The sequence below is a fragment of the Ammospiza nelsoni genome, chromosome 7 (genome assembly GCF_027579445.1).
Source record: "Ammospiza nelsoni isolate bAmmNel1 chromosome 7, bAmmNel1.pri, whole genome shotgun sequence".
NCBI lineage: Eukaryota > Metazoa > Chordata > Aves > Passeriformes > Passerellidae > Ammospiza > Ammospiza nelsoni.
In genome coordinates this window covers 8,819,867-8,844,774 of record NC_080639.1, presented here as the reverse complement: position 1 = coordinate 8,844,774, position 24,908 = coordinate 8,819,867, and the positions used below count along the sequence as shown (strand labels likewise).

General features: G+C 39.5%; 1 protein-coding gene across 4 annotated transcripts in view; it reads left to right on the top strand.

Annotated features, from left to right (window-relative positions):
- The first annotated feature begins 595 nt into the window (after window positions 1–595).
- TFPI (tissue factor pathway inhibitor) overlaps window positions 596–24,908 on the top strand; it is a 56,974-nt gene continuing 32,661 nt past the window's right edge. Inside the window, exon 1 of one of the 4 annotated variants that reach the window (XM_059475846.1) lies at window positions 596–699. The gene's annotated coding sequence lies outside the window, so the exon portion shown is untranslated. Of the gene's footprint in view, window positions 700–23,343; window positions 23,491–24,908 lie in introns of those variants that run through there. The other 3 variants (XM_059475849.1, XM_059475848.1, XM_059475845.1) reach the window with 3 other exon arrangements.

Below are 24,908 nucleotides of genomic sequence, written 5' to 3'. Positions count from 1 at the left end.
TTTCCATATTCTCTGCGATTTGAGGACCATCACACCCTCCAGGCGAGGCAGTGCCGGTGTGTCCGGGGATGGGGGGCTGTGGAGTCCTGGCTCCCTCAGGGTCGGGGTCTGTCCCATCGTTCTTCCCCGAAGAAGGCAGTGCCGGGCCGGCCCCGGGCTAATTGCGGTAATTGATTGCAGGTGAGCCGCGCGCGGGCTAATTGCGGTAATGAACTGCAGGTGAGCGGCGCGGGCGGTTTGTGAGGCAGGAGGGGCCGGGCGCTCCCCATCAGTCCCACAGCCGGCTCCGAACGGGGTTCAGCGGGAGCTGCCGCGCTTAATTCCTCATGGAAAGGTTCGGGTTGTGTTCTTTGTGTGCGTTTGGGTATTTTGTCGGTTTTTTTTGTTTTTGGGGGTTTTTTTTGTCTTTTTTTTTTCCTCGTTTAAGTTAAGAATGATGGCGGCTTGAAGCTCAGCAATCTCCAGGTGAGCGCGGTCCTGTGGGAAGGAGCGGGGCCGAACAGTGATTCACCAATATCGCCATCAGATTTTTCCTAAGCACCTGAAAAAACTAATAATTTACTCACACGTCTTTATTTATTATCTTTCCTCAGTGTTATCACCCAACACGTGCTGGTGGAGGAGCTGCCGGAACAGCCACAGGCGATGGGAAAAGCCCATGGAAACTGCAGGAACGGGATGGGCCGGGCCCGTTTTCAGGTCAGGTGTGCATGGAAATAACGCTTTGTGAAATACTGCAAATTTTGGCTGCAACTTACTTTTACTGCCCTTTTTTCACCCTGACAGACTTTGCTAACTGTGTTCAGTGGCTCAGCTGATGAGGGTAGTAGCTAATCAAATTCTTGAATAATTTGGAATTGTAGCATCTGCTGCATCCTGATAGGAGAGGAAGCAGAACTGTGTGTGGCTGGGAATGAGTTATTAATGAAGCGATTACAGAAACAATGGCTTTGTTCTGCTTTGTACCTCATGAAAGCTGTTAGCTTCTCTGAGGCAGGAGGAGGAGGGAAGAGATGTTTCCATTAGTAGCTGCCAGCATCCCAAAGTGTTCCTCGGGTATTGCAAAGCAGAGCAGTGTGAATTGCAGCAGAGATAAGGGATGGTAGAAGCCACACAAATCTGCTCTGTGCTTCTCTAGATACCATCACAGTGTGTTATGAGTAAATCAGGGTAGCAGCATCTGTTTGCCATGTATGTAAACTGCGAAGTAAACTCTTTGAAGGTAAGGAAAAAATGTTTCTGTTTTGAGTATGAGAACACCTTTTTGTCTAGGTGTTAATATATTAAAAGTAAAATGAACAATAACCCACATGAATATTTGAACAGTTTAATCGCTTTAAGTAGGCTTTGGGGAGCATTTCTAGTAAACAGAGTAACTTTTGTGTTCATAAGCACAATGCTACAACAGTCTGACCCCAGCCTGGGTTAATGGGAAGTGATAGAATGAATGAAAATCTCAGTTATAACACCAGATGCAATATAAGGAGTGGTTTTATTCTCTACCTAGTCCTGGGAGACTAGATGTGAATACTGAGTGTGTTTAGCAGAACTGTGCATTGCTTTCCAGTTAATCATTAGAATAGAGCAAAGCATTTATTATTTTCCAAGAGTGGAAGTAAAACCATTCATAGAATATTGATGAGACAATGTGTTTAAGGCTCAGGATTTTCTTTCCTGTGCAGATTCTGGGGCAATCCACAAAACTCCCATTCCCTCCAGTTTGGCCTGTGAAAGTCACTGCTGCTTAAACTTTCTCTTGTTTCTTGTGGTTGCTGATGATCAAATGATTAGATAATGACAGATTATTTTAGCAGAGTTCTCATGAACTGTGCTGGACAAAGTTGTTAAAGGACAAGTGTTGCATAGTGCTCCTTTGTCTTTACCTATTTTTCTCCCACTATAAAAATACACAAAAATTGATAAACATTTACTTAATCACTTCTGACCAACCCCAAGGCCTGAGTATATGGACTGATTCTTTCTTTCGCTCTCCCTTGATGGAATCTTATTTAGTTAGGATGCTAGTGCTTTGCAGAATTAGGCACCAAAGTTGGCCAGACTGACTAAAACATGGATTTATAGAGTAGAAAGAAAAAAGAAAAGTTTTTTCAGCAGCTTTTATCTGGCTACATTTTTTGTCTTGCTTAGGTTTGACATTCTTTTTGTGACAATAACCTTTTCAAGGCCTTTTAGAGAAAGGGCACATGAGCATTGGAAAGAGTTATTTGTTCACCAGCAATTACATTATTCAAGAAAAATAGGTATGTTACAGTTGGAGAGCAGAATTTTATGTGTATTTTAAGATAATGCCATGATAATTAATATGAATATTTTAATTTTGGCCTTTCTTCTACTTCTGTGCTGCCTTGCCATTAACAGGCAGGATTGTGCCCAGTAAGTTGGTTTGAATGAGTTCAGACTTCAATCTGAGATTAACCCATTGGATAGGAGTGAAAACTGTCCAGCTTGTAACTTAATTAATAAATTCCATTTTTAAATTTGGTAAAATTGTTCTGTAGTGAAGAGCACTTTTTTTGTTCTGCAATGACTTAGTAGAATGGTTTAAGAAGATTCATTGCCAAGCAGCCTCCCCTAGAAATGTGACCTGTTTTTCCTTACAGTCAGTTTGGTGTTCCCCTGCCTGAGTAATGAGAGTTTAACTCCCATGCCATGAATAAAATTGTGAGATAGTGTGAACTTGGGAAAAAATGGCACAACATTTCTATCTCTTAGCTAATATGCGTTTTTTTTTAAATAAATACATGGTGGTTGTGTCACATTTTGAGAGCTTTTGTACCAGCTGATAGAGATTCCTTGATTGAGCAGCTGATTTCTATAAACAGCCCATGTGTAGGCAGGGTAGCAGGAGGGCTGATGGGAGGAGTAGGTTTTATGTTTTTATGCTGATCATAATCATGTAGTGACTCTGGAGTGTGGGGGTGTGCAGAAAAGGTAGTGGAGAGTTACATGATATTTCTGAAAGCAATAAGGGAGAAAAAACCTCCAAAAACCACTGGGGTATTTACTATGCAAGAGGGAACAAGAAGGTGAGAAAGGCAGGTTTGCTGGTCATTTCCAGCTGCAATTGCATTTAAAACACAAGTGTTTGTTTTTAAAGGTTTTTATAGTGGCAGATGAGGGCTTGCAAACTTGAGAATTATCTAAATTATCTACATCTAGATGTGCTGTGAAATAAGGAAACTGAAAGTGATGCTGCTGGAGCCTCACTATGTGATCCTCTCCCTTTTGTTTGAAGAAGATTGTTGATTATCTTTGCTGAGATCAGAGTTGAGTGAGGACAGCCGGGTGCATGGAAACCACGGGAAAAAGCAGCGTGTGGGAGGCTGGGAGATGTAGGAGGATGTCCACCTTTGGGAGGCAGGGAATTTTTAAACTGATGAGCATTTGAGCTGTGAAATGCAGCATTGCCTCAAGAAAATGTATTGCCTTGTTAGGAGAAGGAAAAGGCATTTTTTTTTCCCAGAGTGAAGAGAAACCAGGCGCAGTAAGGCAGGCAAGGGAAGTGACAGTCCCACATTGCTGCCACTTGCAAGTAGGTTCAGAGGACATTGAAAAAGCAAGGAGTCAATGGAATATCCTGTCTGAGCCGTTGGCAGTGAGAATTTCACAAATGAGATCACTGGATCTTTTATAACATGAAAAACAACAAGAGTTTAGATAAAGCTCCATCTTCAGTGCTGATGGCTCAAATCTGGTTGCAGTTACTGCCTTGTTCTCCCTCAGCTTCTCAGATTAATGGCTACATATGTGCCAGCTGTTTCCTTTTTCCACCCTAAATGTGTCTGGAGGTACAAAATGTAGTCCCCTGTCAGAGACTGTGTATACAGAATGGGCCAAATGAGAGGTTTTGGCATTTCACATTTTAGGGTGGACTTGTAATGTAGCTGCCAGCTCAGAGTTGGCTTGTTGCTAAACTGATAAAATACATAATTGAGCCAGGTTTCCAGCCTGGCATGGATGGTTTGGTTTGGAAGAGAAAGATCACCCAGTGACCACTCCCCTGCTGGAGGATCTTTCACCCTGTGTGTGTGGGTATGACCACTCCACCCACCAGGTCTTTGTGATTACCTTACTAAACCTTCAAATGCAGCAACCCTGAAACATGCCTGTTGTGAAATGAACCTGTCAAGTACAGCTGCAACTCTGAGTCTGTAGGGTTTTGAATTTATTTACTTTTTAATAATTTTGTCTTAGATTTTCTGATTCTAGAGACAATATTGAGCCACAATCCCAATACAAATACATCATTACAAATGCCTGCATTTGGATTTGTGGCTGTCTGCCTATGGAATGGTTGATCTGTGTCAGAGCATTCTCTAGCACTATACTTGGACATTTTGAAGTCCTTTCCCTAACAACTTGAATTAATCAAAATGTTGCCAAATAATGCTCCCTTATCTAATCTAATGACTTGTTCATGTTAGCTTAAATACTCCCTGTGTAATCAAACTACTTAACAGAGATATGATTAAGTATAACTTTATACATTAACCACAATGTATGATTTATGCTGTCTACCTTTTGCTGGGGGAGATTAAAACTACTCATATTCTGAGGAATTCCACATTCTTTCAGCTTCTTTAAGCAACTTAAATCAGTTTTCTGTGTTTATAGAAGTTTTCCAAAGATAAGAAAATAGACGGCAGACGTTGCTTCTCTTGTTTTTCTCAAGAATTATTTTTCTCTACTACAACCAATTTGTAGTCTAATGTTTCCTACTAAGATATGTGACCCCAGTCTGGGAAGACATTAGGAAGCAAAATTTAAGACTAACAATGCTCTCCAAATCAAAAAATTCTGAGGAGAGGTGGATGAATATAGGGAAGGATTTTCTAAGGAAATAATTGAGTTGTTCATCCTATGCAGGCTCGCAACTTTTTTCAGTGAGATGGCCCGGAAAAAAATTAATATTTGTTTATATTTCCATTTCAAAACTAGGCCTGAATATCCTTGTATGTGTAGAGCAAGAGTCTGCCTTAGCTGTGAAGCAGCATGGTCTCTGTGGGTGTCATATCCTGTTTTCAACCTGTCTGTGTGTGCTGCACTGCATCCAAATCATCTTACACTGGGTTTACACTTCTAAATTAGCCACAAGGAAGCTGGAATGCCTGGAAGATGGTAGAGGAAGAAAAAAACATGGATTACATCTTAACCAAAAGAACATGCTGAGTGAAAGGGTGATGTTCATCTTGTAGTGATGTACACCTCTACTTTCCATGCAAACTGTTTTTTTTTGTTTTCTGAAAGTAGCTTAAATTGGCAACTAAAGGAATGCAAGAATAAGTATCAAATTTCATACTGCTTTTAAAGTTTTTTCCATTCTTTTAGAAACATAGTGTATGGTATTAGTTTTTTCCTCTTGTTGAGAGAAAATTTGAGGAGATAGACTGGAGAGGTGAGCATAGCTTCTTGTGTTTTGTGGGTTTTATAATGAACAGAGCAAAAACACTTCTGTGACTTGCAGTTTATGGTGCAAGATGGAGAGGAAGTTTGGTGTTCTGCATGTTTTGACTTTTAAAATGGACAGAGATGTGTTCAGGTACTAAGTATTCTCTTAACTTTCATGTTTTATGTCATTCAGTTGTTTTATGTGATGTACATGAACCTCTGTTCAAAAACTTTGTAAGCATTTAACTATTTATGCAAATTTTTGATGCCACATTTTTTCACTGTGCACTATTTATATTTTTAAAAATATAGAAATATTAAATTTATTTTATTACTGTAACTTGTCTCATCTTTTACAAGGCTGAATAGAATTTGGAAATTGTTCAGTTTTAGCATTACAGGAAATGGCTCAAGCTATGACTTTTACCATAAACTATGTTTGCAATCATTAGCACTTCAGTTTCTCTATTAATAAGCACCAGTGTGGAATTACTATGCATTTTTTGAGATCAGAAAGTATGGATTCATCTGGTGCTGATTATCACGTTACCACATGTTAATTATGCCTGGCAAAAATTTTGTTCTTTTCCATTATATGTTTGTGGAGAAGCCAGTTAGTTCTGCTTCATTTCAGCAAACTGGGCTGATGCCCAGACAACTGTTAGCAGCTTCATTGTCATTATTGATACTGAATGGCAAAATTTGTGATTATCAGGGTGAACTGTGCAACCTGAAAGGGAAATTCTTAGACAAACATGTTTATGTTTCTTTTCCTTTCTAGTTATGCCATGGTCAGGATAGCTATGTGTTCACAGGTCCTGTTGTTTTTATTGGGTATTTCCATCAATTAAAAAAAATAGCCTCATTTTTTGCCACTAGTCTTGGTTATAAGGCATCATGGCCATGTGAGGGACATCTGTTCTGATAAGTACCCGAGGAAAACACCAGTAATGCACTCAAACTGTGATTCAGCTGTGTTTCCCTGAGGTAAATCTGCACAGCCAGGACTAAAACCCATTTTAGTGGATAGCTGTGCTACAGTGACTTTGTGATTGTTGCTTTTTTTAAGGAACAGTTGTATTTCAGCACCATCTATAGGTATTTAAAGGAAATCTACTTAGATCCATGGCAGGATTCACAAACGGATTCTGCATTAATTGAAAGTGAGGTTGTTTGTGACAACTGCATAACTGCTCTTACAAACATTTTTCAGCTTTCAGCTTGGTTCAAAAATGTAGTAGCATTCTATGTAATATCTATGAGATATAACAATAAATTTGCTTTATTGAAGAAATATTTAGCATGAAACTGCATGATCAGAGAGCATGAGAGGAAGCTTCATGAGATGCAGTCTTCACAAACAGTGCAAGTTTTGCAGGCTTTGCCTCTTCCTGTAACAAGGGACTGGGAGAAAAATTAAAGGTTTTTAATAATGTCAAATTTTCGCTCAAAATAGGTGGGTTTTCTGTACTTTAGAAAGTGTTTTTATTGATTAAAGCTGCAGAATCTGCCTTCACCCTTAAACTTATTCAAATCTGGCTAAGATTTATAGGTGCCTGGTACATTTTTGGATCCAGTGTCTCTTTACATGGAATGATTCATGTTTTTGAATTGGGAAAGAGTGTCAGAATTACTGGCCTTTTGAAAAAGAGAAGATATGAGATCTTAGGTTGCCTGGTTTTCTCAGAGGAAATAATATCCCAGAAGTCACAAATGCATGAGATCTCTGAAGGAAAATTGTCCCATTATGCCAGTGCCCACTGAATTTCATTTTAATATTTTATGCAGAACTCTAAATTTACATATAGCTTAAACAAAGGGCTTTTGTTAGGTTTTATGGGGTTTTTTTCTGTGTGTTTTTTTTTTTTTTAATTCTCTGTCCCTAATGGTTGCAAAGAAGAGGACAGAAGTGTTTGTTCTTCCTAGTCAAGCACTATAGGCAGTAGAAAGAGAATTTTTCAGGACCATAGAAGGGATTGTCCCTTTTTATGACAGTGAACAGGATTGGTAGCAGATGATATGAGGAAACATCACTGGCAGATCTTTGTGTTTTGTAGCAAGTGATATTTAGTTATAATAGCTGTTCCTGCAGCTTTCTGTAGGAGATGCCATTTGTTTCTGCAGATATCTTTACAATTGTACAGACACGGTTCTTGTGTTGTGCTTTATATTTGCCTTTGGATAAAAAAAAAATCTGCTGTAAATATTGCTACAAGATCTTTTCAGTTGGTAAGGTATTGAAGAGACAAGGGAGAAAGGAAGAAACATAAAACCATGAAAAATCTAAAAGAGGGATAGGCAGCCCTTGCTTGTTGTGGTTTTGTTTATTTTTAATGGATATGGCGACAACGAGAAGTTAAGTGATCTTTGCAAGAACAGTTTAAAAAGATGTTATTCTCCAGAAAGAGTCTGTGGCACTCCTGCAACCCAAAGCAGAAGCAGTCCTTTTGCTCAAACCCTCTAGTGCCTGGCTAGGAGCAGATGTTGCTGTGGGTGGAGTGGGGAGGGTCCCAGTGAAGAGCCTGTGCAGGATCAGACCTAGGTTATAAACCTTGGGCTGCAGTCCAACACCGAGGAAGAGCAATGTTGGAGCCTTGGGCAGGAAATCTTCTGCTCTGCTCCTGCTTTAATGCCTTGGCATGGTCAAGGCTTGAAAGATGATATTTCTGTTGTGGAGCTCCTCATGGCTTTGGGGCTTCAGGAGCCATAAACTGCCATAGATTCCACACTCCCTCTTGGTGAGCTTTAACTCTGTTCCTGCAGGGTTTGTCAGCGTCTGCCCTTCCCTCAGATCATGGCAAGCAATGGTGCTTGTCTAATCACTCTGTGAGGGTCACTGGGGCTCGTTATCTATAATGAAATGCCTAACAATTAAAACGTACACAATTTTAAGGTCAGAGAGAAGTAAGCTGGTTTTTGGCCAACAAAGCTGCTACAGCAGTGATTAGAGGAGTTTGCTCTCATTAATGGTGACAAGCAAGAACCACAGACTTTACTTCATAAAAGTAATATCTACTGAAGTTTCCAGTATTTTTATTTACATTATGTGAGCGATCCAGCAAAAGAAATTACCTTATAGTGTGGTTGTGTGTGAAGAATGTGGTTCTTGACATCCAGCCAGCAATGTGAGCACATTGTTCCAAACACGCTTTGTAAGAAAAGCCAGTTGGGGGAAATGGCCCTGCTTCTCTGCTCTGTGTTTCTGGAATGGAATCTGTGTTTTACGACCTTGGGGAGCTTGTGGAAAGGAATAACATACTGGTCCAATGAATAAAGAGTGTTTCCTGAAGATGTGCTTCAGCTCTCCAGAACTATATCACTGTGAGCCTCCTCCCTTGCCTTGAGAGTTATGGGGCTCCAAGTGCCTTCACTCCTTGGCCATCAAATTGGTGTTTCTAATCAAGGGTGCTGAAAGCACTGCAAGGGCTCACCCTCTGCACAGCAGCAGCGTTGAGCTGCCTTGCTTTGGGCTCTGCTCCATCTACATCATGTCCTGTCAATGAATAAAATTGCTTAATAATGACTTCAATTTGCATATTTCACACTGATTGAGAGCATCTGGTACAATTCTTACTTTCAAATCCTGTTCATGCAATATAGGTCTGTTCTGTACTTCCACAGCAGCAGATAATGCTTGAAGAGTTAACTACTTAATTCCTCAGAGGCTATAATTTCTACTTACCCTCTTATCAATGGTTATTTTCTTTTTTTATTTTCTCTCTCTGATTTATTTTGTCTTATAAAACTTTATGTTGTATTAACAGACCGGATAACTTGTTCTATAGCTTGTTAAATAACTCTATCTTGCAGAAGTTAATCTTAATTAGGTCTGGAATTCAAAAGCCCTAAATTGATACACAGTTTCCAGCATTATCCCCGGAAGCAAGGAATGCTTAAACAGCTCATTTTGGGGAAAAAAAAAAGAAGCATCAAGAAATGAAAATTGATTCTAACTAAATGATTCACTTAATTTGTTACTTCTTAAAATAGACTGCTGTGGACCCAGGTTTTTTTTTTTTTTTTTTTTTTTTTTTGTGTTTTTTTGGTTTTTTTTTCAATTACAGTATTTCTTTTTGCTTAGGTTGTCCATAGAGATGTATCTTTTCTGGAAGTTTACTCTGTGTATCAGACAATCTTTATGGCTATAACTCAGACTTAGAAACCTGAACAAATAAACAAAAGAAAAACTAGTCAAAAATTACAGTGACTGGGCAGGAAGTGGTTGAGCACTTAGCAACTAGGGAAACTTGTTCCTTGATCCCCTCTTTTTATGTTTCAGTAGTGAGTTGGAAGTAGCATGAATTCAAGCCATCATTGACCCTTTTTTGTAGCAAATAGATTGAAATCTTTTAGCTCTTTCTTATCCTCAGAAAATAAGTTATGCCATACATATGCACATACATTTTGGGGCATGTTTTCTGTTTTAATCCAGCAGCTGTGGATGAGCAGAGCATCTCATACAAAATAAAAAAGATTCCTTCATTCAAGTATTTATTTCTTCATCTCCTGTAGATCCAAAACTGTGGGTAGGAACAGTTAGAAAAAGGTCATTCTACCAAGAGGTTTCTCTCTTCAATTGGAACAATCAAGCCTTTGTCAGCTACCAGATGTGCAGGCAAACTGAGAGGTGACCTGTGGATTGATCCTGCAAGACCAAAAGGGCTTGTTACCTCCATTAGCTGCACCATTCATTTACAGTTTTCTTTCTGTTGTCTTGGATTGAAATCACCTTTTTGGAAGATGAATTTAACTAATAATATGCTGAAAAATCCCATCTTTTATTCTGTACAGTAGGATTCACTATTGTTACACTAAGAAATTATTTTCTTCTTTTGAAGTGGTTTAAGTGATTGACCTAGTGGATGTTCCACATGAGGGGGCTTTGTGTGTTTGTGTGTGTTTTAAAGAGCCATGAATTATAATCTGGCATCCTTTTGTAATTAGTCATGATGTGTTCTTCATGTTTTCTTGTGGCAGATTCCAAAGATGAAGTCTTTATAATCAGAAGCATTTGTTCAGATAGGAAACTGCTCTGTGTAAAAAGCATTGACTGTATTGCAATGACTTTAATAACAAATAACTAATGCAGAGACAAATTTAGGACTGTGCAATAAATGTTTATGTAATTTTGTGGTGGTATTGACCAAAGCAGTAACTGTTGTATTTCCAAAGAGATACAGAAGTTCCCCTGGGGAGCTTTTTAAAGCAGTAAATATATTTTTGAGTGCTCCAGAACTCCAAGCAGAGGAAATCTGAGTTCTTTACTACTGACATCTGCTAAGATACCCATTTTTTAGATTCTGGTTTTTGTTTTCAAGGCCTTAAAGCTTATACCAACAGCAATAAGTAAAACATCGTTTCTTATCAGATTGTGTTATTTGTGTCATCCCACAAAACAAAAAAAATTGTGTTTTAAATCCTGGTTAGAGCTTCTGCATTCTTTAGGCTTTGACATTAATAGGAACCCCTTGTGCACAGAGAAGTTGAACCTCACAGGTTTCTGTATGGTCCAGGTTACTGAAACACCTCTGTAATTCAATTAATGTGTTATTCCAAGAAAGTATAGAAAAAGCAAGTGAAGAAATGGAAATTAATGAGCACGTGCTACAAAAGTGTAATGCATCACATGGTGGCCGTGCAGGGTCCACCCTTGGGAATCCTGCTTCCCCCTCTAGTGGTTAAACTGCTTTTCTGAGCTGTGGGCTTCCACAATCTGACAGAGCCAAACACTTGCAGATGTGCCAGAGGATGTTGGAGTATCTCCAGCTGTGAGGTGGCAATTATTCAGCTTTCCACTTTGTTTCAAGTTTTTGCTTCTTTTGGAGGAGAAGAGATTCTCACAAGCAGCCACTGTAATACCAGGGAATTAGTGTGGTTCTTTACTGTAGAAAAATATCATCAGTGGAGGACTGACCTTTTTCCCCACAGCCACTGCTTGGTACCACATACAGAGAATATTTTCTGTGTCACCTATAAGTGGGAAAAACAGTTGGCAGTTGGTGTTATAAGGTTTTATTTGTTGAGGGGTGTTTTTGTGAGTTTGTTTTTTGTTTGTTTGAATCCTTATATTTTAGAAAATCCAAGCATGTGAACAAAACCATCTTCACATATTATACAGTGGGTAAAAAAATCACCAATCCTATTTCCATCCAGAAACATATTGCACTGTTTAACCTCAGATGTGCAGATTGTATTGGGGCTGATAATGCTACACTGAGCAGGCTGGCTGCTTTCAAGGTGGTTTTGAAATGAAAAGTAAATGGGATCTTTGCAGGCACATCCCAGGCATTGGTATAAAACATCAAGGTCCATCTGTGAGCTGGGGGAGAGCTCCAGGCTTGGTTTATAACCAGCCCTGCTGGTTATTGCAGAGCTGAAGGAACTTCCTTGCATTTCACAGACACAAGGAGTAGTTGGCCACAGCAAAGGAATAAATGCCATCTTCCCTCTTTGATAGCAGTAAACACTACTACACCTAAGTCACAAATGATCCTGAGAAATCAGCAGCACCAATCAAATGGAATATTGCTAAGTTTAACCTTTTTCACTAAAGAGCAGTAACAAGTCACCAAGAAACTCTTTCCATGTTTGGTGTTTCAACCACCTTAGCTTTGATACGCCCTACAGACATGCCAGGTCTTGACAATAGATCATTAATTGATTAATCAGCACTCCTTAATTTCATAAGCAGAAAGAAGGGGTAGTTCATTATTCACACAAATATTTGGGTTAAAAGTTTTCTGCTGTCTCTAGTGAGAAAAGCATTGATAGTTGGGAATGATATTTTGGTCAGAAAAATGAGTAATCTCTTTAAAAATCAAAGAACCTTCTTTCAATTATGTGCATCATCTGTGTTTTGCAAAAAGAACTTTAGTTTCAGAATTGTTGTTTTTTTTTTACTGAGGGAAGACATATTTTAGCATGATTTTTTTTTCCCCCAGAAATACTTACAAAACCACCACAGGGATTCATCTTTAAATAAGTGTCTCTTGCTTGGAGCAAATAAAACTTCCTATTTTTTCTTTTCCTTCTGTTTTCCAGCTGGCCTGTCCACCTGCCTACAGTCTGTATCCAAAAAGCAAAATTCAGAAACCCATAAGATCTTTCTGTTTTAAATGGAACAAAACAGTGATAATGCTGTGTTCTTCATTTATTTCTAAAATGTTGACATAATATGAAAAAAAGCAAACTAAAGCACATAAATCCAAAGAAAAAAGTCCAAATTTGTATCCAGATTGATAGCACTAATTTAATCAATGGTCATTGTGTAAGAAAGAAAATTGTATAGTAAATTCCAAGATGCCTGTGTTGAAAATGGTTAATTATAATAGTATATGTTCTCATGAATAATTTCTTTTATTTTTTTTTTCTCATGAGGAACTCATAACTCTGAAAAACACTCAACTTTGCTCTCTTGTTATTTTTGACCCTATCCTCTGTTCCCTGCAGTACAGTAATAGAAACTAATAAGCACCCTGAAATTTGAAAATATTTTTGCCCGTTTATGTATGACTTCATATTCTGTGGAACAAGTCCTGAAAAACTTCATTTTCTCCTTGCATTTTGGTGTATGAACAATTCCAACCCTGGTCTGGGTCTGTAATCTCTTCGAGCCTCTCTTGCTTAAAAAGCTTTCATACTCCTATTTTTGTCAGTTCAGTAGTAAGGACACAAAAATAAGAGAGAAGTTTGCCATTTGTCACACTTGTGAAATTATTTAACCTCAAAACTTGGCATCCTCTGTCCTGACCAAGTAGGAAAGGCTCTGTGTGCTATTACAGCTCATTGTAAAATAAACCTGGAAGGAATAACTGAATGAACAGAGCCCTTTTAAAGGAGGCTGGTAATCACCATCTGTCTTTCTGCATCTATAGTTCTTGTCTTAGTTTCCATTCCTGGCTGGAATCTGTGCCAGTGCATTCCAGAACTGCAGGGTGGCAGAGGAAGGGTCTACCTACTGTAGATCTACCTGCTGTACATGTTCCTCAAAATATTTAAAATTGGAAATATTTCAACCCATCTATTAATTGCATGCTTTCTTTTGCATCTACCATCAAAGTAAGGTGCTTCTATTTATTACTTTTGTTGTTGTTATTATTATTATTACAAAGCATTTAAAGGAAAAAATTAATTTGGTCAAATTATATGTGAATATCTTGAGAAGATGAAAAGCCCCCATGAACGCCTTGTATCTATATAGCAGCTGTTTCTCCAAAAAGCAACAATTTTTTTAAAATAGAATTGGAGGAATAAAATCTGTTGGGGGGAATATTTAAGCATCTTTAATTGAATGTGTTCCAACACAGCACTCTGTAAAAAAATCTGTGTTCAGCTTGTATTTAGCTATTGAGAAGAAACTGTTTCTGTGTTTGATTTACTGCAAGTAGCTTGTATTAAAAGCTTTGAAACATAAGTGCCAGAAACTGTAACTTGTTTTTGTGAGGGTTATCTGTCAAAGAAATTTATATCTGTCTTTTAGAGGAGTCACCCGTGCATTAGAGCAGGGTGTGTGTATTACAATGTCTTAGCTCTGGGCAAATTTTCTTACCCTGTGGTGTAAGCAAGCAAAAAATATCACCCCAGCTATCTCCCAGGCTGGAAAGTAATCAAATAAGCTGACAGGCTTCTGCCAGAATCTAGTGGAGATTTGTATAGTGCTAGAAATAGATTGCAGAGGATCAAAGAAAAATATTGAGTAATTCTTAATCTTCTTTTACCAATAGCACACAAGCTTTATGGAAAATCCTCCTTCACTGCCTGGTTTCTTATTAAAACAGGCTAATTCAGGAGAGATGATGAGAATATTGCAGTGAGAGATTCTTGCCAGTTAAAAATTTGCCACTCAGCAGATCAGGATTTTACTAGAACTGTTTGGATTTTCCCACAGGGTCCACACACTTTTCCATATGTTGTGAATACAGCTTTTGTGAGCATTCTGAACAGTCCTGTTAAACTCTGCTTTACTAAGGATGCACTTAGCGCCCAGGAAACACCTTGAATACTGGGTTTCTTTGTAGTGACCCAACCAGGATCATTGCATTGTTCTCAGTCCTCCAGACTTCTCAGATTCCTTTCTGACTTATCCTCTGGTAGCACTCTGAGTAACCCCAGCATGAGAGCCATCATTAGCTCATTTCTGTGAGAGCTCTGCTGTGGATACAGTTTAAATTGCTTCATTCATCCACTCACTGAGAGGAGCAGCACGCCCGAACCTGTGGCATGAGATAAGAATGCAGCATCAGGAAATTCCTCTGCAGCAACCTGTGGTGCTCTCCTCCTTTCAAAAGCACTGCCTTATTCCAGAGCTGTGTTTAGAGTTAGGCACACACTTGGGAGACTTTGGCTGCTCAGCATTCCGGATGTTTACTCTTTGTTTTGAAACCAAAATGAAAACTCCTGTGGGAGGCATTATGTTCCATTTTCTGTCTCCTGGGGAAGGTGATCTTGCCAGGGATCTGTTTTGGTTTGTTGTTGTTTGGTGTGTTTGCCGTGAAACAGTTGCATGGAAGAGATGTTTTGAATCCCACATCTTCCTTGCAGTAATTTTGCTTCTGAAGAAAGGAGGAAATTATTTTACCACTGACTAATTTGATGGATATCAGCCATCTAAGGTGGCTCTTGCCTAATGAGTTGGAAAGGGCTTTCCCACCTGGAGCAGTCTGACAGGACCTGTGACACACAACTTTTATCATGTCACGAGTTTCAGTACCACAATGTACACAGTATTCCATGTTTGGCACAGTCTTCTCTTGATTGATTAGTTTTAGACTTCATACAAGATTTTTTAAAATTAATTTCTAATCCAGCACTTCTCCCTTTTTTGAAGTGCAATCTGGTATTTACTCTTCTCCCACATGTCTAATCTCATTATTTATTACTTATTTGCTATTACCAGAAAAGTAATAATAAAAGAATAAAAATCTTTTTCTCACTGCTAGGCAACTTAAGCTTTGCTGAAGATGGATGAGTGCTCTGTCATCTGTGAAACAAAAAATTGCTTCCAGTTTCTTGGAGGGCAGGAACTTGATAAAAGATGGGCAATTGTTCTGAGAGTTGTAAGCTGTGAGAAATGGATTTGTAAAGAATTTTTAGAACTTGATAGAAAGCTTGTGCAGTTTTGAATATTTGTATGTAAATATTGAGATAAGGTATGTTGATTTATGAAGTAAATTATTTATGCTATTATTTACTAATAGCAGCATTGTGTGGCAAAAGCTAATAGGCTAAAAACATTTTATAAAGTATTATAACCAAAGAAATATGTTAGCTTCTGATAGAATGGCATTGAGTTTTACATCTCTTGTGTCTCGCTCTTCATCGAGACTGATAATGGAATAAAATCTTTTAAAACACCTCTCAGTTGCCCCATCTATAAAAACTAAGAAAACCAAAGTAAGCACTGTGTAAATATCTGCTCCCTGGTGAGCATGTGCACTGCAGTCGCTCTCACAGGAACAAGTGGCTGGGTTTAGCTGTCTAACGACTTCTTCTGAGCACACTTATAATTGTTTTGCTTAGAGATGCTGGCTTAGATACTGGATAGCAACTGATAAGAGGCCATGTTTGGGTGGTGTTTTCACCATCACCACCCAAAGGACTTTGCTGTCTCTATGATTCCTAGAGAAGCCTTTTCCTCTCCAAATGGAAGACTGCAAGTCAGTGGTCTGGGCAACCCAGCCTCAGGAAGGGCAGGTCTTTATCACCGTAGTTGTTGATAATGCTTTATTTTGGATTTTAGCAGATTGGAAAACAGGTTTCCTGCTTGTGTGCCTGGGTTGCCTTCCTGTGAGTGGGGCGTGAGCAGGCAGGAGGTGATGGAGCAGAAGTGACAAGTGGGGCAGGGGGGCTGGGGGGCTCCAGGGTGCCCACGGTGGGCTGGGGGGAGCAGAAGGCAGCAGGTCTGGCCCCGGGGCAGCTGGGGCTGGGTCCAGCTCTGCCTGCCGGGAAATGCTGCTCAGGCTCCCCAGAGCTGGCAGCACGTGGTGGTGTCCTCATTTGCCACCTCCTTCACTTAACCAAACCCTTAAAATACTTCCCTGAAAATGTTCTGGGGGACTCCTGCTGCTGCTCCTTATGGCGCGGCTTGTGCACCTCCTGCACCTGATTCATTCAGCTGCCGCGCCGCGGGGGAAGGCTCAGCCTGGGGAAACTGGCACGGCGCAAAACCCAAAATGACACGCGAGGTGGCCTGGGCGCAGCCTGGAGAAGCACCTGTGACTAGTGCCTCCCAGTCACCTCCTCTGAAAAGAAAATAACCTTCATTTCTATTCATCCCACGCCAAGATGAAACACAGGAGTGCTCACAGCTTTCTGAGAAATCAGCAGGAAGTCCGATGAATGGCAAGTTCTGCTTGTTTTGTGGTTTTCTATCTAAAAGTGCACTCCATTTAATTGCAATTTGTTTAATTTAACAAAAAGTTAGAAACAGCTAAATAATACTGTAATACTACTAATAATAAATTAGAATATACTTCTAATTGATGATTTTGGTGCTGCTAGAATACATTTCAAGGGGGGTTGGAAAAACCCATGTAAGGAGTCTCTGACAATGTAAGCCACTTATGTGCATGCTTAAATTAGTCAATTTTCAATATTCTGAGCATGTTGAGTTGTGTTTCTTGCACTGTTTAGCCTTGTCTCACTTTTTTTAAAGCAAGAGATAGGTATTTTAGATATTGCAATAGTCAATCATTTAAATTTACAGCTTATGTGAACCTACCAGGAACTATTTTTGAATTATTAAGGAAATATTAATTTAATATGTGCATTTTTATTGATAAATAAGTATATTATTCTGGTATGGTGTGTGTATGTATATAAGTAATAGCTGAAATATGTATAGTTTGCATGCATAAAAAGATATTCAGAAATAAATCTCTCATCAGAGCAGTGGAAATAAAAATGGGCACACAAATTAAAAAGGAAAGAGTTTTAAAAGTTTAATGGAATATTTCCCCCTGAAAGCAGAAATTATCCTCAGGCCTGAATATTTATAAATATTTAACTTGTGATAAAACTCACACTGACTGCGACCTGAACAGGAATGCAAACCCATGATAATAATAAAGAAGGAATAAATACAAGTGTAGTTGCTGGCTGTTTCCACATAGGACACCAAAGCTCTCAGTGCTGCTACAGTGACATCCAGTGACTGAGGCAGCCAGTCCTGGGCTCAGGCTGCTTTTGGAATGAGCCCTAAAGGACATGGATGGGAAGGGATGTTTGTTTGCTAAGATCTTTAGTGCAACACTGGGCTCATTAAGAGGATAATTGGAAATGCCGTGGGAGAATGAACAGGATGATAAAAAGGTAATCAAGAAAAATGATGTGTTGAATGAATCCATATCTGTTTCAGAAATAGGCATTTGCTGAGCCAAACAAGGAATATATTATTTTAAAACAAGTGCTTTGTCCAGTGAGGCAATTTGTTCCATGAGCCTACACACACCCTTTTTATTATTTAACAGAATTCAGTAGGTAATACTTATACTCTATTTTGCTGCAGATATGATCTACCTCAGATCTAAATGCAGCTGTATGATGAAAAGTTCTTTTAATTTTTCAAATTAATGAAACAAAAAGACCAAAAAGAAAAAAGAAGCCTGCCTTTTGTAGGGAAGTTAATAAAATGCTCACTGTCCTTTTACATAAGACATCCCTTTCTCTGTTTTGGTTGAAGATATTGTGATGTTTAATGAAATTCACACTTCATAAAGCTGCTGGCTCTAAAAATGAGTGGCATTTGATTCTGACCTGACCCCCTACTTCGTGAGTTATACAATTTTATTTTATTGGATATGAGTTTTGAAATCTCCACATTATTCCAAATGTCTCCTGATATCTGCTGTACTTTGATTCCTGTAATTAACAGAAGTGGCTTATCTCTGGGCTTTTAAAAGATGTAGTAATGGGAACTAATTTTTAGGATTTCCACTTCAAAGTATGCTCCAAGCTACTATCCATCTTTTACTTTTAAGAAATTGATCAGTTAAAAAAAAAGTATCTGAGTTATATAAGGTCACAAGCAAAAAGAAATGCACAGAAAAATTAATTAAAATAATTACAAGGGAAACAAGGCTCAGACGGAAACAAGAAATGTGAAAGTTTCTCACATCTATTTTCTATCAAGAGGCAGTAGTTTGATTGTGCTACAGGAAAAAAAGAGAAATTAAATCCTTAGGGTTGCATTGCTTCTCCCTGCTCATTCTAAACAATACTCAGATTATTAAATATGCTGGGTATTTAACCCCTGCTTCATCTGGTATCAACACAGATGATATTCTGGTGGTAAGCTAATACTGGGTTTCTGTAGGATACAAGAAGACAAAGTGTTCTGCCTAATAGAAGGAGAACCCTTTTTTTTAAGCCCTGGATTTGATGGAGGGAAAATTTTGAAAGCTCATCTTCTTTCAGGAAAAAAGAACAACAGTACCAGCTGACTGCAGAACCTCTGTACTTCTGCTGGTCAAAGCAGAAGTTGAATTTCAAGAGAATCAATTGCACAGCTGGGCTTAGGAATCAGAAAGGCAGATGCGGAATGTTTTCTTTGCTGCTGCTCAAACAGGCTGGGTAGCTCAGCTTGGGAAGATTTTCAACTAGTAAGAAGTTGATCTGATAATCACTTTCCTCTCATCCATCATTCAGTTCCTTTCCTCTTCTCACCCCTGAAGAAAAAAAGCACGTTAGGATAGTCCACTTACCCAACTTACCTTTGATACCCCTGTTAAAGATTTGACTTTCAAAGCACAAAAGCCCAATAAAAAAGCCCAGCAAAAATAAATTTGGATGTCAAGTGTTGAAGATTCTTCCTTTTAAAAATGTTTAAATATTTAGATGTCTAAAATATTTCTAAAGATGTTTAAATATTTCTAAAGATGTTTAAATACTACATTTCCATTAGTAATGGTATGTGTTACTTAGTTATCGCTAGTTTGGAGTGAGGACAGAAACAAAGCCTAAATTTTTGGAGTTGCCACAATGTGCTATCTCAATGTTCTGCTTTCAGGAAAAATAGTGACCTTTTATGTTCATTTCAGTTTCAGTTGTTAGAAAACCCTTGAGATAGCCATGTTTTTAAATAAGATCCGTGTGTTACAGGAAAGAAACAATAGGAGGGGAGAGAGGAGTGCATCAGAGAGACAGCTCTTCAAGTGACAGCTGCTGGATTCTGATCTTGCTTTCACTAAGGAAGGTCTTTCACTTCCATTCACATGTTTTTAGTCAGCATTGAAATATTTAATACTACAGAGACACTATAATGGGAGAAGTATGAACCAGTAATAGAGCTATTTGTAAAACTCCTACTGAAAGGAAATTAAACTATATTCCTCTCTTTCTCTATGTTCCCCTTTTAGAACCTAGCTAGGATTTTGTGTGGCTGTGGCGACAGTGACTACCACATCTTAGCTCTCCCTCTTAGGCTCACTGGGCTGAGCCAGCTGTGCTGGTGGTGAATCTCCTGCCAGATTGATAAGGATTCTTTATCCTTATGAGGATTCAGAAATGCCCGTGCTGTCCCGTCTCCTAGCACCAGTAAAAGCATTAAGTTATGACTCAGTTTGTTGGAGGCAGGAGGCAGACAGCTCTCAGCTCTGAGACCTAAGCAGTAGGAAAATCAAATGGCATCGCTAGAGGGCAACAAGACATCACAGACTCTGTTTAACTCTGTTAAAGCTCGGGCAATGTCACACCCTCACCGAGGAACAGCTGTTTGAGGAACAGTTTATGTAAGCCTTTGTGTTTTCTCGACTGTGTGACACAGTGAATCTTGCTTCAGAAATGATAACGCCTAAAATATTAGTTTTATTATGTCTGGACAAACAGAATTTATAATACAAGTCTGTATTGCTTTTTCTCTGTTCTGGTACAGTAAAACAATTACAAGATTGGATATTGGTTCATCATTTTAATTTCTGAACAGCATATACATAGGTCTATGGTGAATTATGACATATTGTCCTAAAAACTCATCCACTATATATGAATGAAAATGTACAGGTTAGGAAAATTTGAATTTGTAATTAACTGTCTTTCCCTTCATCCCTCTCAGTCAGCATGAGCACCAATCCAAACTGGTAACAGACATTGCAGGGGACAGTGACCCTGTCCCACTCCTCTGCAGATTTTAGGGTAGTTATTAGCTTTTACCTTCCATTTCCTGCTGTCCTGCTGGCACTAACAGTGTTGTCAGTGTAAAACCAGCTTGCCGCTCTGTGGTGGAAATGTAGGCTGTGTAATGCAGGGATATGGTGGAGAACCTGGCCTGAGGCCACTGCTGTGTTTCAAGGAAGAGTCAGGTATTTCTAACCCTTGTGTTGGAAGCATTTTGCAAATGCCAAGACTTTCACCATTGGTATTGTTATCCTTGCCGACCTCGTGCAGGCCAGCAGAGCTCCATGCTAGGGGTTTCCTGGCATTGCACATTGCCTCCTGTTCTGGCTCTTGGAAAAAGTGAGGCTGTCACCACAAGCAGCTTCATTGTGAGAGCTCCCAGCTGACAATGTGGAGTAAAGGGAATTTTCTGTGGTCAGAGGGTAGCTGGCAGTGTGCCTTTTTAAGCAGTGTTTGTTTGTTCATCAGGTTTGTAATGATGCTGACCTCTTACACAGACCTTGCTTTTCTAATTCCCTCATCTCCCAACTTGTTGGGAATAATTCTATGCACTTTCAGAAGACTAATTTCTAATCACTTCAGCTTTGAACTCTTCAGAGCCAAGTACTGAGTAGTGCAAGTATATAGAAACAATATTTTTCATGGCACCTCTGCTTTAGTTTACTCTAGCTGCACTATTGAATGTATCTGCTAATTGGTACCTCCTCAGGTAGGGACGTTTTCCACTGTGACAGACAAGAGTTATCAGCAGGCTCCAGGGATTAGTGTGATTGTCTAGGCCAGGTCAGAGCTGAATGGAATTCTCTGGTCACACTAAAGGTTCAAATCAGTTTTGTTTTCATCTTCAATGTCTGATTCCAGTTTCAACTGAAGCTTTTTATGTTGTAGTTATAATACAAACTAAATTAGGAGGACAACTAAAATAATGCCTGGCAGCTAAAATAGGAGGACTGCATGTGGGAGCTGGAGAGACATCGAGAGAATAGAAAGCAAAACTGCTTATCTGAAAATGAAATAGTTTTCTTGGAATTTTTCTTTTGAGTATTCATCCCTTGAGCACATGGTGGCATTTTTACTCTCATCCCATTTTATTATTTACCAAAGACATTTTTAGTCTAACCTTTAATCAAAATAAGGGTTTCATTCTCTTATATGTTATTTAAAGTACTTTTCTTTATATGTTTTCCTCCCCTTATTTGAAAATAAGATATCAAATGTGTTTTAAATGGTAGCTTTTCCCTTTTATTTTTTCATGTCTGTGTGGACTACATCTTTCAGAATTCCTTTGAGTTACTTGAGTAAGGTCTTGTGAGAAAAAGGCTGATGTTAACTCATCGACACAAACTATGAAAATTTGTTTTTGTGTGTGTTCACAAAAAAAAACTTCATAAAAACTGCAACAAAAATATCCACTTGAAATTATGGCCAGGCCCAGTCTCAAGATTTGAAATAAATTTGCAATTTCAGATCATTCAGCATCCAGCACAACTAAAACTAAAGAAACTTTCTTTGTCAATTTCTTGTAGAGTGGAGCAGGTTTGAAGCTATCCACACAGATTCTTGTTCATCCATCTAGGTGCGTTATCAAGTGGAGAAGTATGTACATTTTTTGAAATCTATTGAGTTTCTGTTTTGTTTCTGTTGTAAATGTACAGACATTTCTTTAAGTCAGGGTGTAATTTTAGTGCATCTGCTTTGGACTGTCTTTGTTGTGACCCTCAATTAGATTTATGGATAGCACTGATAGACACTAATTCTTACCACAATGATTTTCATTTGCTGTGCTGTGACACAAATGACAGAGTGTCCATTTCCTTTTCACTGACCTCTGCAGCTGGCTTGCCTCTTGCTTTATCTGAGCTGGTAATTAGTAACTGCAGAGTAGAACCTGGCCCCAGCATTTGAACTGTCCCTTTGCTTTGGGAGTGTTTCTAGTCCATTACAGGAGGGTTAATCCATCTGGTTATTGACCCAGTTAATAGTAAGTAGACTCAGCTGACTACTGGCTTTACTCTGAAAAGTATTACAGACATTTTTACAGTCAGGAACAACAGCCAGGAGATCCAAGGAGCTGCCAGGAGCCCTTCTGTTTGTGTCAGAGATAGTTAATCCATTAACTGGCCAGGACAAACTGCCAGTCTCGTTCAGGATGGTGATGAACAGCTGAACATAACCTTCAATGAAAGTGATTTAACTGCCTGTTTGTCTTTGCCCAGAAATAATTACAATGAGTTACAGCTACTGACTGTGTAGGTTATTGTGCTTCAGCTGCTATTTCTGTCTCTCTTACTGGGAAATTCCCATCCTGTGTGTCCAAGACTGAGATTCTGGCCGTGTGTCTCTGCGCACACGAGTTACGAGGTCTCTGGGGTCTCCCCATCCCTATCATCAGCCATGGTACTCTAATGACCCTAAAACTCGAGTTTTGGCACGTACTGGTGTGATGTTTAAATAGATGGGATGTTGTAGCTGCCGGCAGAATAACTTTTGTGAGCAGCTCCAGACAGCCGGCTGAGCAGCGTGGCTTTGTTTGAAAAGAACAAAACCCAGCATCACACCGCATCCCTTAAACTCGCAGGGAATAACAGAGCATCCTCGCGGGCCATGCCAGAGCCTGCCTGCCAGGGACAGCGACTGAACCATCCCACAGCCCCTCACTCTGTCAAGGCGCATCTCGCTCCAGCCCGTGGTGTTTGGCAGCAGCTCTCCCAGCCCCGGGCAGAGGGAGCATTCCCGCCGCTCCTCCCCGGGGATCGCTGCCTGCTGCCGGAGCCAGCCCGTGCCAGGGCTGCGGTTCCACACCGAGCTGCGGCAGCCGAGCAATCCATCCCCGGCAGGCAGGGACCAGCTCGCAGCCCTCCCTGTGCAGCTCCACACCACACCCCTCCAACGCGGATCGCTAGGGGAGGATCGCACCCAGCTCTGATTCAGGAATTCCCTCTTTCTTCAAGAGCTGTTGCTAGGAGTTGGGTGAGTACTTTGCAACAGACTTTCGGTTTTAACGCGGTAATTCTTTTCCCTTTAGCTGCCGAAAGCAGTCTCGGCTGGTGGCTTTTCGTTACAGGCAGTAGTCAGATGTTTAGATTCAAAGTCCAGCAGAGTGCTGCAAAAAGGGAGAGACTTTTCCTCTCCAGATTTTAAACAGCAGAACAACGAACGATTGCACGATTAATACAACTACCGTTTGATTGCCATAATCTCAGTCTCAGGTACTTTAAGCTCTAAATCAGTTCTTGGAAAGGAAGCTGTCTTAAAGCTGAATAAGTTAATTCTGACCAATAGCTTGAGTTTGAAGAAAAGCTCTTGCTTTTTTACAGTGGATGCAAGAGAGGCTCGATCCAGAGTAGTCTGCCAGGCTGCTTCAAATCAGCCTGAGGCAACTAACTTCTGAAGCAATTCGTGTTTTGAGAAGTACAGGAAGATTTTAGGACAATCAAATAAAGCTGTTAAGACAGAAGCCAATTTCACTCACTGTATATTTGAAATGTACCAGAAACTAGTGAATGAGGTGTCCAGTTGTTTCAGTATAACAAACACATTCTGCGCTCCAAAAAACCAGAATGTTTTTGGTGACTTCTGTAATATTTTACTTAGAACAATTGATGTAAACTTCATTTTTAGTAACTTTGTAAAACAAAGAAGTGATTCTAGCCTGTACTTTGAAATATTGCTAGAATTGGCTAATATGTTTTAAAAAATGCAATTTTAATGAAGAAAAAGCCATAACAATGGGAAATGAGAGGCAGGGAGAAAAACAGCAATTTGTTTTGGGGGAGGAGTGTGTGTATGGTCAGTCTGAGTCAGTGCTCCAGGAATTAGCCATGAAAGTGTCATGGGAAACATGTAAAGATATGAACCTTCCTTCCTGAGTGTCTTATGGGCAGACACAGGAAATGCAGCTGTCAGTGCAGATAGGGACAGCAAGGGCGTGCTGGAGGAATTGCCAGGCACCTACTTGGGCAAAGCTGTCAGCCTTTGCCCTTTGGAACCTTCTGCCCATGATTTAATTTCACTAGGAGACATTTATTACTGTCTGTGAGGGCAGCAAGTATCTGTATCCACCACAGATTCCTCTGAATTATTCTTCAAGCTGAATTTCAGAATTATGATCAAGTTTACTTTGGAGGTAGTGCACACAGAACAGTGCTGAGGAGGTTAAGGTGATTAAAGTACATCCTGCTCTGGCCTTTTCCCCTGTCAGATAATGCCCCAAGTGAAATGGTTCATTAAAAAACAGCCATGGGGCCAATTGCTCGATGAATCCATTTATTTGAAAATTTTATGACTTTTATGCCAGAGAGTCACAGAGTGCCCTTTAAATTGCCTTTCAGTAATCTGTGTGTTTGTCCTCCCATTGTACATTACCAAGTTTGTAATTTTTGGGTTTT